The sequence below is a fragment of the Ranitomeya variabilis genome, chromosome 4, assembly GCF_051348905.1.
Source record: "Ranitomeya variabilis isolate aRanVar5 chromosome 4, aRanVar5.hap1, whole genome shotgun sequence".
NCBI classification, from domain to species: domain Eukaryota; kingdom Metazoa; phylum Chordata; class Amphibia; order Anura; family Dendrobatidae; genus Ranitomeya; species Ranitomeya variabilis.
In genome coordinates this window covers 387470799-387486312 of record NC_135235.1, presented here as the reverse complement: position 1 = coordinate 387486312, position 15514 = coordinate 387470799, and positions in this window count along the sequence as shown.

Sequence of the window (15514 nt, the reverse complement as noted above, 5' to 3'; positions counted from 1 at the left end):
ATCCCAGTAGATCAGCAGTTTCTGAAATACTCAGACCAGCCCTTCTGGCACCAACAACCATGCCACGTTCAAAGGCACTCAAATCACCTTTCTTCCCCATACTGATGCTCGGTTTGAACTGCAGGAGATTGTCTTGACCATGTCTACATGCCTTAATGCACTGAGTTGCCGCCATGTGATTGGCTGATTAGAAATTAAGTGTTAACAAGAAGTTGGACAGGTGTACCTAATAAAGTGGCCGGTGAGTGTATATATATATGTATATAATTTTTTTAGATACTTGCTCATACTGTTATATTTATTATGTATTTCCAAAGGGCAAATTTTTTTTTCATGATTAATCAAATTTACATTTTATTATCGCTTTTTGTAATATAAATAATTACACATAGCGCTGATTGTTCATTTTTGCCTGAATTTTACTGTATTTCCACCAGTCCTGGCCGCAGCACTGACATTGGAAGAGTGGGCGAAGCCTCACTGGGAAAAACGTAACAGAGCGCATCAACAGAGTCCTCATAATTTACAACATTGGATCGGAGTGGATTTTTTAAGGACCTCATTTTAACAACTCCATTCTAGCTAATTCACCATTGAGCCGTCTAGAGTGGAGTGGATTTTTTGAGGATCTCCCTCTAGCCTCCAATCTGTAGTTTGGTGCTGAGGTGACTGGAATCGAGTTTTTCAAAGAGTGAGCGGAGCTTCGCAGGGAGAAACATAAGGCGTAGCAACAGAGTCCTCATAATTTACAACATTGGATCGCAGTGAATTTTTTGAGGACCTCATTTTAGCAACGCCATTCTAGCTGATTCATTAGTGAACCATATAGATTGGAGTGGATTTTTTGAGGACCTCCCTGTAGCCTACAATCGTGACAGTTTGGTGCTGAGGTGACTGGAATCAAGTTTTTCAAAGAGTGAACGGAGCTTCGCAGGAAGAAACATAACAGAGGGAAGCAACAGAGTCCTTGTAATGTACAACACTGGATTGTAGTGGATTTTTTGAGGACCTCATTTTAGCAACTCCATTCTAGCTGATTCATTAGTGAGCCGTCTAGATCGGAGTGGATTTTTTTGAGGATATCCCAGTAGCTTCCAATCTGTAGAGTTTGGTGCTGAGGTGACTGGAATGGAATCAAGTTTTCAAAGAGTGAACGGTGCTTCGCAGGGAGAAACATAACAGAGCACAGCAACAGAGTCCTTGTAATTTACAACATTGGATCGTAGTGGATTTTTTTAGGACCTCATTTTAGCAACTCCATTCTAGCTGATTCACCATTGAGCCGTCTAGATCGGAGTGGATATTTTGAGGACCTCATTTTAGCAACTCCATTCTAGCTGATTCACCATTGAGCCGTCTAGATCGGAGTGGATATTTTGAGGACCTCATTTTAGCAACTCCATTCTAGCTGATTCATTAGTGAGCCGTCTAGATTGGAGTGGATTTTTTGAGGATATCCTAGTAGCCTCCAATCTGTAGAGTTTGGTGCTGAGGTGACTGGAATGGAATCAAGTTTTCAAAGAGTGAACGGTGCTTCGCAGGGAGAAACATAACAGAGCACAGCAACAGAGTCCTTGTAATTTACAACATTGGATCATAATGGATTTTTTGAGGACCTCATTTTAGCAACTCCATTCTAGCTGATTCATTAATGAACCATCTAGATCCGAGTGGATTTTTTGAGGACCTCCCTGTAGCCTACAATGCAGTTTGGTGTTGAGGTGACTGGAATTGAGTTTTTCAAAGAGTGAGCGGAGCTTCGCAGGGAGAAACATAACAGCGCAGCAACAGAGTCCTCATAATTTATAACATTGGATCGGAGTGGATTTTTGGAGGATCTTCCTGTAGCCTACAATCGTGACAGTTTGGTGCTGAGGTGACTGGAATCAAGTTTTTCAAAGAGTGAGCGGAGCTTCGAAGGGAGAAACATAACAGATCGCAGCAACAGTGTCCTCATAATTTACAACATTGGATCGTAGTGGATTTTTTGAGGACCTCATTTTAGCAACTTCATTCTAGCTGATTTACTAATTATTTATTATTATAATACATTTTTATAGGGCCATTTATTCCACGGTGCTTTACATGTGAAGGGGGCAGATATAGACAAGCACAATAAGCATGAGCAAAACAAGGCACACACAAGTACAGAAGGAGGACCCTGCCCGCGAGGGCTCACCGTCCACAGGGGATGAGTGAGGATACACTAGGAGAGGGTAGAGCTGGTCGTGGGTCAGTTCAGCAGACTAAGGATCACTGCAGGTTGTAGGCTTGTCCGAAGAGGTGGATCTGCAGGTTCTTTTTGAAAGTTTCCATGGTAGGCGAGAGTCTGATGTGTTGGGGTAGAGTTCCAGAGTATGGGGAGGCATAGGAGAAGTCTTATATGCAGTTGGGGAGGCATAGGAGAAGTCTTATATGCAGTTGTGGGAAGGAGAGATAATGGGGAGTAGAGAAGATCTTGAGAGGATTGAAGGTTGCGGGTGGGTAAGTACCGGGAGACCATGTCACAGATGTATGGAGGAGACAGGTTGTGGATGGCTTTGTATGTCATAATTAGGGTGTTGAACTGTAGCCTCTGGACAATAGGAAGCCAGTGAAGGGCTTGGCAGACAGGAGAGGCTGGGGAATAACGGGGAGACAGGTGGATTAGTTGGGCAGCAGAGTGTAGGATGGATTGGAAAGGTGCCAGAGTCCTAGAGGGGAGGCATGAGAGTAGGAGGTTGCAGTAATCAAGGCAGGAGATGATAACGGTGTGCACTAGCGTTTTTGTGGTTTCATGGTCAAGGAATGCACCGATCCGGGAAATATTTTTGAGTAAGTCAGCAGGAGGAGGCAAGGGCTTGGATATGAGGCTTGAAAGAGAGGGCAGTCGAGGATCACCCCGAGGCACCGAGCATGCGGGACTGGAGAAAATGAGCAGCCATTGACATTGATGGATAGGTCTCATGGAGTGGCAGATTGAGATGAGGGAAAGATGATGAATTCTGTTTTGTCCATGTGCAGTTTTTAAAAGCAAGCAGAAAAGAAAGCTGAAATAGCAGAGAGACATTGTGGGATTTTGGTAAGGAGGTGAGGTCGGGTCCAGATCAGTAGATGTGCGTATCATAGGCGTAGAGATGATACTGCATACCGTGAGATTCCATGAGCTGTCCCAGGCCAAAGGTGTAGATGGAGAAGAGCAGGGGCCCTAGGACTGAGCCTTGGGGAACACTGACAGACGGGGGCGAGGTGAGGAGGTGGTGTGGGAGAGGGAGACACTGAATGTTCAGTCTGTTAGATATGACGAGATCCAGAATAGAGCCAAGTCTGTGATGCCAAGAAATGAGAGAATCTGTAGCAGGAGGGAATGGTCGACAGTATCGAAGGCAGAAGACAGGTCCAGGAGGAGGACAGAGTAGTGTCGCTTGTTCTTGACAGTTAGTAGGTCTTTGGTGACTTTAGTTAGGGCAGTATCAGTTGAGTGATGCGGTTGGAAGCCAGATTGTAACCGGACAAAGAGGGAGCAGGAGGAGAGGAAGGAGGACAGTTCGAGATGGACATGCTGTTCAAGTAGTTTTGAGGCATAAGGGAGGAGAGATATTGGGTGATAGCTAAACACAGAGGATGGGTCGAGGGAGGGCTTTTTGAGGATGGGTGTGATCGAGGCATGCTTGAAGGATGAGGGGAATTTGAGTGAGAGGTTGAAGAGGTGTGTTAGGATTGGGATGAAGACTGTGGCGAGGTTAGGGATGAGGTGGGACGGGAGCGGATCAAGCGTGCAAGTGGTGAGATGCGATCTTGACAGGAGGGTGGAGAGCACATCTTCTGTCATGGAGAAGCTGGTTTTGGAGGAACAGTGTTGAGCAGCTAAGAGGGGCATTGGGGGCTGCGGGCCAAAGCTTTCTCTGATCGTATCAATCTTCTGCTTAAAGAGGCAAAGTCTTCAGCAGAAATGAGAGGAGAGGGGGGAGGTGCTGGGGGACGGAGTATAGAATTGAAAGTGTTTAAAAGCTGTTTAGGGTTGTGGGACAGGGAGGATATGAGAGATGAGAAGTTTGTTTTGCGGCAGTGAGCGTGGACTTGAAGCTGGCAAGGGACTGCTTGTATGCGATGAAGCGTTCGGCAGAGCGGGATCGCTTCCATATCTGCTCAGTGACCCTGGAAGCCTGCCTCAGTTCTGTGGTCAGGCTGGTCAGCCAGGGCTGCCTGTTGATTCTACGAGTTTTGCTATGCGTGAGGGGGGCAGCCGAGACAAGTGTTGCTGTCATTGTGCTGTTATAAAAAGTGGCAGCAGTATCTGTGTCATGAAGGGAAGCTATGTCTCTAAGAGGGAGAAGGGACTCAGAGAGATTGTAAATTGAGGTGTTACATTTCTGCGAGGGTGAGTGAGTTTGTGGAGTAGGGGTTGCACACTAGGAGAGGAGAGAGAAAGAAATGTCAGTAGATTGTGGACAGACGGGGGAGGGGTTAGTTAGTGAGATTAGTAAGGGAACAGAGGCGGGTGGAGATAAGGTGCAGCATCTTTGTGAGTGGCCGCGGAGGACCATTGAGGACAAACGAGGTAGTGAGTGATAGAAGTTTAGAGGCAGCTGGGGTGAAAGCATCAATGGGGATGTTGAAGTCGCCCATGATGATAGTGAGGATGTCAACAGAAAGGAAATTAAGTAGCCAGGTGGTGAAGTGGTTGAGAAAGGTGGAGATGGCTAGTTCTGTAGGGGCGGTAGATGAAGGCCAGCTGTAGGTTGGAGGGGGAGTAGATGCGGACAGAGTGCACCTCAAACGAGGGAAGAGTAGCGGAGGGTGGTAGTGGAATTGGGGTAAAGGAGCAGGTATCGGACAGGAGCAAGCCAACTCCTCCACCGCGTTTGTTGCTGGGGTGAGGGGTGTGAGAGGTGGAATCCGCCATAGGAAAGTGCAGCTGGAGAGGCTGAGTCAGAGGTGGTGAGCCAGGTTTTAGTGATGGCAAGGAAGGAGAGTTTGTTGGCGATAAAGAGGTCATGGATAAATGGCAGTTTGTTGCAGACAGAGCGTGAGCTCCATAGCGAGCCAGGTAAGGGGACCGGGGGAGTGGGGGCTGGATGAATGGGTATGAGGTTATCATTATTGAGAAAACATGTAGAGGATCGTGGTAGGGTGTTCAAAATGAGTCCACACTCGTGTGGGATGTGTTGAGGAGGGCCTGGATTTGGGGATACGTCGCCAGCAACGAGGAGTAGCAGAAAGAGCATTAGAAGGTGGGAGCAGGATAGGACATGATGAACTGTCTAGACTGGCCTCTATTCTGTACAGTTTGGTGCTGAGGTGACTGGAATTAAGTTTTTCAAACACTGAGCGGAGTTTTTGCTTGTAGCCTCTATTCTGTACAGTTCATTGCTGACATGACTAGAATGGAGTTGCTGGAGTGATGTCCTCATAGGATCAAATCTAATCTAGATGGCTCATGACTGAAACTTCCAGAATAGAGTTAATTCCTGGAGCTCCTCCTAGATTCCAATCTAGTGGCATAGGAATTATAAATGTATGCATGTATGTGGAGCGCCCCCACACCGCCGCAGGGCCGAGGGGTACCCGGAGCCGGGCCTCTGAGTCTCAGTTCTGGGGTTGTCACGGTGGCTAGACCCGGTCCATGGCCCTGTCTGTCAGTGGGGGACGTCCGGTGCAATAAGTGGTGTTGTAACGGTGCAGTTGTGGGGTGCAGGTCGCGGTAAATAATGAGGACACCAGGTTGCAGTCTCTTTACCTCTTTACTGAAGGTTTTGGAGACCTCAGTCCAGAGCGCTGTTAACTGGGTTGTCAGAGACCGGCCGGTCCAAAGGCACATCAGGAGTTCTCTTTACAGGTGGGAATCAGTGTCTACCTTCTAGCGCTATGTGTTGTAGTTCTTCCCTGCTGAGCTCCCGGGATAGTCCTCACAACTGTTTCTGTCTGTCTCTGATGTTCGCTTTCTCCGTCCCCCAGATGATATGGTAGGACGCACCCGTATGACGGGGTAGGCCTGGAGTTCTTCCGGGACCCTAGAGTCGCCCCTCTCCCACAGCTGCCTCCGTTGTCTGCTTAGGTGTTAAGTGAGACAGCCAACCTGTAATTAGCTGTCCGGCCGTGGTTTGCAGTAGTACTTAAAGTCTCTTACTTGCTCGGCGTTCCGGCCACCGACTGTTTGCGCCTCAGAAGGATGTTGCCTCGGTCTAACAGCACGACTCCTTCTGGTTCTAATTCCTCTTTACTGTATTCCCGTTGTTCACTGGTTTGTTCTGCTCTGAGGAGTCTGCCAGGATCCCATCCCTGACAGGTCCTCTCACTAGCTCTTCCCAGCTACTTCTCCCTGTCTTCCTGTCCAACCCCCAGTTTTACCAGAGTTGTGAGGAGTGGCCTACTAGATAGGACCACCCCCCCTGGTGGCCGGAGTGTGAAGTGTGGTGTGAGTGTACCTGGTCAGAGAAACTCCTTAGTGCAATCAGACGTACCATAGCTCCCCATAGTGGCGGAGCCACAGTACTGCAACAACCAGGACTCTGGGGTGCTGCACTCCCCCCCGGTTAAATCCAGTACTCCGGGACTGGGAAAACAAGAACAATAATACATGTTAACAGGAAACACACAAATTTTTGAAATAGCATAACAATTGAACATAACTATGCTTCCCTTTACGGGAGGTGAGGATTCTTGAACGTTGCAAAAGTTAGGTCATGCACAGTTTATGACTCTCAGTTCAGTGGTTGAAACAGCGGGGACCCCGGGTAAACAAAGGGGTCCCCCTTATGAAAGTTTTTGAGCAATTCACCGTCCATTACTCTAGTGTCCATTTAAAAACCTGTAACAAAAAGATATGCATACAAACATTTTCAATTAAATAGCAGCCCTTATCAATACCTCCAAGTTTTGTAGCGGAGGGGAGTTTGATTTTGAGTGCTGCGTGTGGACCTTCGCAGCGCAGGGGTTGCTATTGGCCTAACAGGGCCCGCTATGCTTGCTACCGCTGGTGTAGTGCACTGTCTTCTAACTACACTTCTAGTGAGGCTGGGTAGCACTGGCAGGTTGGGGCTCTCAGAGCTGCGGTTATCAACAGTGGGTACAGCAGATTCACTGATAGCAGAGGGAGGATTTGCCGGCTCAATGGTTGGCATGGCTTCATCAGGTAAGGCTTGTTGAGGTAGCGGGGCCAGATGATCTGGTACCACCATCGTTTCTGGCGGGTCCGGCTGTTGAAACATTATGACAGGTACCACGACGGCTTGGTTTATCTGAGTCCAGGACTGGGGAAAGTCACCAAGGACAGTATGGAACATCTTCTCCTTTTCCACCGGCGGGGAGATTTCTGGGGCCGTGCCCCTCTCTTTTAACTTATCGGGGCAGACCTTAAGGTGATCCCTGGATACCGCTGTCGAGGTCTCCCCTCTGTCCTTGCTGATGAGACAGACCTTTGTGTTGTCGAAGTCGGATGGCAGGATGGTATACGGTTCTGCTTCCCATTGGTCATCGAGCTTGTGTAATCTCCTCTTTCGTTTAAGTACTTGCTCACCAGGTGACAGGGGAATCGCAGGAGCGTGTTGGTTGTAGTCCCTTTCTTGCTTCTGCCTAGCCTGGGCGAGACTTCTCTCTACACACTCCTGTACTTCGCGGTACCTTCGCTGCCTTTCTGCATCCCAATCTGCATCCGGCGAGGTATCTTCGGGTACTAGGACCCCCATGTCCAGATCAACGGGTAACCGACTAGACCTTCCTCGCATCAGGTACGCTGGAGTACAGTTGGTGGAACTTACTGGGATGTGGTTGTACATATCCACCAAGTCAGGCAACTTTGTCGGCCACAGGTTCCGTTCCTCCACAGGCAAGGTCTTCAATAAATCGATTACTACCTGGTTCATCTTCTCGCACATCCCGTTGGTTTGAGGGTGGTGCGGTGTAGTTCTGATCTTCTTACACCCGTACAACTGGCAGAATTCTTGGAACACTTCCGCTTCGAATGCAGGCCCCTGATCGGTCAGTACTTTCTCTGGGTAGCCATGGGGCCTACAAAAGTGCTGCTGGAAGGCCCTGGCGGCAGTCCTAGCTGTTAGATCCTTGACAGGCACAACCACCAAAAACCTGGAGTAGTGGTCCACGATGGTAAGGGCGTAGATATAGCCCGACCGGCTAGGTGTCAGCTTCACATGATCCAGCGCGACCAGTTCGAGCGGCCGTTTGGTGATGATAGGCCGCAGGGGAGCCCGTTGACTGTCACGGTCCTTCCTGCGCAGACTACATGGACCACACTCCCGACACCACTTCTCAATGGTTCTCTTCATGCCAATCCAATAGAACCTCCCTCGGAGCAGCTTCTCCAGCTTCCTCCATCCGAAGTGTCCGGCTCCATCATGGTAGGCTCCCAGAACCATGGGCGCATCTCGCCTTGGCACCACTATCTGCCACACCAATTCATGAGTACGTGGGTCGATGCTCCTCCTGCACAACTTGCCATCATGGATAAACAGTTTGCTTCTCCCCTTCCACAGCTGTTGGGTTTCTTGTGGATCATCTGGGCCAGGGTGCAACCCAGCCTGCGTCAAGAGTTCCTTCACCTGATGGACCGCGGGGTCACTATCCTGGGTTTCTGCCCATCCGTGGTGGGGCAGGGGATTCAGCGTGGCATCCGGTTGGTTCTTGTGCCTGTTCTTCACATGGTGAGAGTTCTGAGTGGCTTTGGGGCGATGGAAGGCAGGCAGCTCCACCTCTTCAAGTGCCTCCGGGTCTTCTCCCACTTCTGGTAAATTGGGCATTCGGGACAGAGCATCGGCATTGGCATTCTGGTGTCCTGCCCGATATTTGATGGTGAAATCATAGTTGGACAGCCGGGCCATCCACCGCTGTTCCAAAGCCCCGAGTTTGGCAGTATCCAGATGCGTTAGCGGATTGTTGTCCGTGAAGACGGTGAATTTCGCGGAGGCCAGGTAGTGCTTAAACCTCTCTGTCACTGCCCAGACAAGGGCAAGGAATTCCAGTTTGAAGGAACTGTAGTTGTCAGGGTTCCTTTCCGTGGGACGGAGTTTCCTGCTGGCGTAAGCGATCACTCTTTCTTTGCCTTTCTGGACTTGAGACAGCACGGCTCCTAGTCCCACATTACTGGCATCTGTGTACAGCACAAACAGTTGGTCGTATTCGGGGTAAGCCAGTACCTCTTCTCCCGTCAGCGCCGACTTCAAGCAGGTGAAGGATTCCTCCAGCTCCCCGTTCCAGTCAAAGGGGGTGTTCTTCCCCTTGGTCTTCTTTGGTTGGCCCACCAACAGGTTTTGCAAGGGTGCGGCCTTCTTGGTGAAGTCTTTAATGAACCTCCGGTAATAGCCTACCAGCCAGAGGAACTGCCGGACTTCGTGGAGGTCACTGGGCTTTGGCCAGTCCTTGATCACTGTGACCTTGTCGGGGTCTGGGGCCACTCCTTCAGCGCTCACCACATGGCCCAGGTACTGCACTTTAGGTTTCAGCAGATGACACTTGGACGGTTTCACTTTTAGGCCGAAGTTGGACAAGGCTTCAAACACCTCGGCCAGGTGCTTCAGATGGTCTTCGTAGGTTTTAGAGAAGACTATGACGTCATCCAGATATAGCAGCACGGTTTCAAAGTTCAGGTGTCCCAGGCAGCACTCCATCATCCTCTGGAACGTTCCGGGAGCATTGCACAATCCGAAGGGCATGTAGTTGAACTCACAGAGACCCATTGGCGTCGTGAAGGCCGTCTTCTCTTTGTCCGCCTCCGCTACAGGAACCTGCCAGTACCCACTGGTGAGATCTAAGGTAGAGAAGTAGTTAGCAGATTTTAAGGCAGCCAGAGACTCCTCTATCCTGGGCAGTGGGTATGCGTCCTTATGTGTAATGCGATTCAACTGCCTGTAATCAACACACATCCTCATTGTACCATCTTTCTTTTTAACAAGGACTAACGGAGCTGCCCAGGGGCTACAGCTGTCTCTCACCACCCCAGCCTCCTTCATTTCCCGTAACATGTCCTTGGCACACTGGTAATGAGCTGGGGGTACAGGGCGATATCTCTCTTTTATGGGTCGGTGATCTCCCGTGGGGATGTGATGTTGGATCCCTTTCACCTGCCCAAAATCTGAGGGGTGTTTGCTGAATACCTGCTCGTACTCGTGTACCACCCTGTAAGCCCCCTGTATTTGATGAGATGGGGTAGAGTCAGTGCCCACATGCAATTCCCGACACCAGTCTTTCGAGTGCTCTGCAGAACCTTTGTTCTCCGCCACGTTTGACGGGACCAAGGGTTCAGGTGTCTGTATTACACTATTATTGACAGTGAACAGTTTGGCGAGCGTGGTATACTTGGTTAGGTGGACCTCTTCCTCCCCACAATTGAGGACACGTACGGGCACTCTCCCCTGTCGGACGTCGACCACCCCCCGGGCTGTCAGAACAGTAGGCCTATTGTCTGAATATACGGGTTCTACCAAGGCCTGGTAGTCCTTACCCCTGAGGCCTATGGCTGCTCGACACCATATTAACATTTCACTCTTAGGGGGTATCGCGATGGGGTTTGAATCACTCACAGTGACACGACCAATCTCACCACCAGTCAGCTCTACCTGCTGTCTCTGCATCAGAGCTCTGATTTCCTTCTGCAGGGCACGTTGCTCACTGTGGCCAGCGGTTTCTGCCACCTATTGCAACAAAACAATCACTTCTGCAAGACAATTTTCTATAACATTAGTACCAAGAGTCATCATGGGATTACATTCTCGACGATCAATATCTACAATCACAATCCCTTGGGCTTTCAATTCCACCCACCCCACTTTGATGGTGACCTCCTTATACCCCACTTGTGGCAACGGCTGACCATTACTGGCGATTATGGTGAAATCATCGTCAGGGCCACGAGTAATATCAGCGTCCTCCCAATACCGTTTGTAGAGCACGTAAGGTATAGTCGTCACCTGAGAACCGGTGTCCAGCAAAGCATTCAAGGGGATTCCATCAATCACTACAGGGAGAACTGGTCGTCCTCCAATATACTTGGTTCTCCAATGCTGCGGGCCTGACTGTCCTACTCCTGGGGGTTGGCCCTTTGCCCCAGGGGTTTCTCGTTTAAAGGACAGTACCTTGCAAGATGGCCCACCTGGTGACAGCGGCGGCAGATGGGTCGTCCATCCTGGTGGAAGCGATCGTCGGGCCGGCTCCTGGTCGGCGGAGTCCTCCTCTGTCGCATCCAAGGGACATCCTCCGGGCTGGAAGCCAACTGGATCTTCTCTTTGGGGGCCTCCTGTAGGGACTGCACCGTCCGGGCCAGGGCAGCAACGCTCTTGGTTAGCTCTTGCATCTGGAGACGGAGTCCTGCAGGGGAGTCGTCCTCGAAGCTCTGGGCGTCGGCCTCCGCGGCAACTGGGGTATCCGATGCCACCTCCTTGTGGTATGTGAGAGCGGGGCGCCTGGGTGGTACTGCGCGGCTGGGCTGTCGCTCCTGCAATGCCTGGATAGCTTTATCTTTAAACTGCGCAAAAGTCAAGTCTGGATTTTGCATGGCCAGGAAGTGCAATTGGCCCCGCTGGTGACTGCACAGGAGCCCCTCAATGAACCGCTCCTTCAGGATTTTATCCTCATCCTGCATGCTGCCGGGGTCACTCTGCTTAATGGCCCGCATCGCTTCCTGGAGATTAAGGGCATAGTCCCGTAAGCTATCCTGTGGCCTTTGTTTGCATCCATAAAAAGTCAGTTTAATTTCTGTAGCAGTGCGAGTATCAAAGGTGGCTTTAAGCTTGGCAAAAATCTGTTGTGCAGTTTCTTTATCCTCAGCAGGCCAGGATTTCAATTCTCTCAGAGCCGCCCCAAAGAGTTGGCCGGTTATCATATGGACCTTCTGAGGCTCGGTTAGGGGATAGAACTCGAGCAGGCTGCAGAGCCCCTCTTTAAAGTCAGTGAACGTATGCGACTCCCCAGAGTATCGCGGAAGCCAAGCCGCTCCGGGCAGGTACGGCATAGAGAAGGGCATTATGGCTTTTGTGTTAGCGGCAGCGTCCGGCTGGTTGGGAGGAACAGCGGGTTCTGCGGCTACCGGTGGTGGTATTAGGGCCGCGGCTCCGTCCGCTGCGGGGACTGGAGCTGCCCCTGCGTCCGCGGCTGCGACCGCCACCTCCTCTCCTCCCGACTCAGACATGGCTGTCCCTTCCTCCCACGAACCTGCTGGAGGTCGGAGTTCCTCTTCCGGGATTGGCGCCTTACCGCACTTTCCGTTCCGCGCTTCTTTTGGCTGATTCCGCCCACGTAGCTAAGGCTCCTCCCTCCGTGCGCGGCAATGGCGAAGTTTCGCGGTAAATGGCAATACACAGTCTTTTCAATAAAGTACAATTCAAGCGCAATAAATCACAGTTCCAAGGCACACATGACCTGATTCTTCAGGCTTAAGTAGATCCTGTTCGTGACGCCAAGTTGGAGCGCCCCCACACCGCCGCAGGGCCGAGGGGTACCCGGAGCCGGTCCTCTGAGTCTCAGTTCTGGGGTTGTCACGGTGGCTAGACCCGGTCCGTGGCCCTGTCTGTCAGTGGGGGACGTCCGGTGCAATAAGTGGTGTTGTAACGGTGCAGTTGTGGGGTGCAGGTCGCGGTAAATAATGAGGACACCAGGTTGCAGTCTCTTTACCTCTTTACTGAAGGTTTTGGAGACCTCAGTCCAGAGCGCTGTTAACTGGGTTGTCAGAGACCGGCCGGTCCAAAGGCACATCAGGAGTTCTCTTTACAGGTGGGAATCAGTGTCTACCTTCTAGCGCTATGTGTTGTAGTTCTTCCCTGCTGAGCTCCCGGGATAGTCCTCACAACTGTTTCTGTCTGTCTCTGATGTTCGCTTTCTCCGTCCCCCAGATGATATGGTAGGACGCACCCGTATGACGGGGTAGGCCTGGAGTTCTTCCGGGACCCTAGAGTCGCCCCTCTCCCACAGCTGCCTCCGTTGTCTGCTTAGGTGTTAAGTGAGACAGCCAACCTGTAATTAGCTGTCCGGCCGTGGTTTGCAGTAGTACTTAAAGTCTCTTACTTGCTCGGCATTCCGGCCACCGACTGTTTGCGCCTCAGAAGGATGTTGCCTCGGTCTAACAGCACGACTCCTTCTGGTTCTAATTCCTCTTTACTGTATTCCCGTTGTTCACTGGTTTGTTCTGCTCTGAGGAGTCTGCCAGGATCCCATCCCTGACAGGTCCTCTCACTAGCTCTTCCCAGCTACTTCTCCCTGTCTTCCTGTCCAACCCCCAGTTTTACCAGAGTTGTGAGGAGTGGCCTACTAGATAGGACCACCCCCCCTGGTGGCCGGAGTGTGAAGTGTGGTGTGAGTGTACCTGGTCAGAGAAACTCCTTAGTGCAATCAGACGTACCATAGCTCCCCATAGTGGCGGAGCCACAGTACTGCAACAACCAGGACTCTGGGGTGCTGCATATGTATTGTCACTTTTTGTAAAAAATAATTACACACAGCACTGATTATTCAGTTTTGCCCGAATTTGACTTTTACTGTATTTCCACCAGTCCCAGCTCTAACATTTCTGGATTAGTTGGAGCTAGACCGGCTGATAACCTCTGAAGGAGCATGCGACTTTTGGCATTTGTTGTGTGGCTGTTTTTGCGACGCATCGGACCCTTCTGATGTGGATAGCCATCCAGAGGCCCGAGATCTGCGGTGGCTCGTATGTGAGCTGTGTCTGTGGTGTAATAGGGAGGGATGACTTTTAGAGGGGTAGCAGAAATGTTGGCAGGAATTATTAGAAGAGGATTGGGAAGATGTGTGGCGTCTATGCTTGCGTCCGCTGTGTCTATGGGGTATGTTGGGGTAATTGAATCGGCAGCCAGGGGTGGGTTACTGGCCATAATCGGTAATGTTGTGCTGTTTAGCATTGGGGGTGTTATAGCGCTACTGTAATCAACATTATTGTTGGGATATGAAAGGGCGGGGGTTAATAGAAATTCTTTATTGGCTTTTCCTACTATAGGGAATGATGTAGGTTGCCCCAAGATTGCCATAGAAACACAGCTGTGGTCTAATAAAATAGTCTGTAGGAGGAAAAAGATCTACATTATTGCAGACCTATTATTGTGGCTATTTGTGTAAATACTTCTCGATTTTTTTTTTAAAGATTTTGCAAGAAAACACAATGTTTACACACCTTGATAGAGATCAAACAGCCAGTAACCTGTCATTAATGCCATAAGCTTCTCTCAAACTGTTTAATTAACCCCTTAAGGTACCATCACATTTAGCGACGGACGCTGCAGCGATCTAGACAACGATGCCGATCGCTGCAGCGTCGCTGTTTCGTCGCTGTGTGGTCGCTGGAGAGCTGTCACACAGACAGCTCTCCAGCGACCAACGATGCCGGTCCCCGGGTAACCAGGGTAAACATCAGGTTACTAAGCGCAGGGACGCGCTTAGTAACCCGATCACTGACTGTGAGCGCCAGCCGGAAAGCACAGCGGTGACGTCACCGCTGTAATCTGCTTTACGGCTGGCCGGCGCTGACAGTGCAGGAAAGCACAGCGTCGGGGGACAGACACCGGAATGTAAGTATGTAGTGTTTGTTTTTTTTTTACATTTACACTGGTAACCAGGGTAAACATCGGGTTACTAAGCGCGGCCCTGCGCTCAGTAACCCGATGTTTACCCTGGTTACCAGTGAAGACATCGCTGAATCGGCGTCACACACACCGATTCAGCGATGTCTGCGGGAGTCCAGCGACTAAATAAAGTTCTGGACTTTCTGCTCCGACCAACGATGGCACAGCAGGATCCTGATCGCTGCTACGTGTCAAACTCAACGATATCGCTAGCCAAGACGCTGCAACGTCACAGATCGCTAGCGATATCGTTCAGTGTGAAGGTACCTTTAGTGACACAGCCAATTTGGTACTTAATGACCGAGCCAATTTTTACAATTCTGACCACTGTCACTTTATGAGGTTATAACTCTGGAACACTTTAACGGATCCCACTGATTCTGAGATTGTTTTTTCGAGACACATTGTACTTCATGTTAGTGGTAACATTTCTTCGATATTACTTGCGATTATTTATGGAAAAAAAAATGGAAATATGGCGAAAATTGTTAAAATTTTGCAATTTTCAAACTTTGAATTTTTATGCCCTTAAATCAGAGAGATATGTCACACTAAATAGTTAATAAATAACATTTTTTTTAGGGACCATCTCACATTTAAAGTCACTTTGAGGGGTGTAGATGACAGAAAATACCCAAACTTGACACCCCTCAAGGTACTCAAACCACATTCAAGAAGTTTATTAACCCTTTACGTGCTTCACAGGAACTGAATCAATGTGGAAGGAAAAAAATGAACATTTAACTTTTTTTGCAAACATTTTACTTCATGACCAATTTTTTTTATTTTCAAAAGTGTTAAAATAGAAAATGAACCACAAAATGTGTTGAGCAATTTCTCCTGAATACGCCAATACCCCATATGTGGGGGTATACCACTGTTTGGGCGCATGGCAGGGCTTGGAAGAGAAGGAGCACTGTTTGACTTTTTCGATGCAGAATTGGCTGGAATTGAGA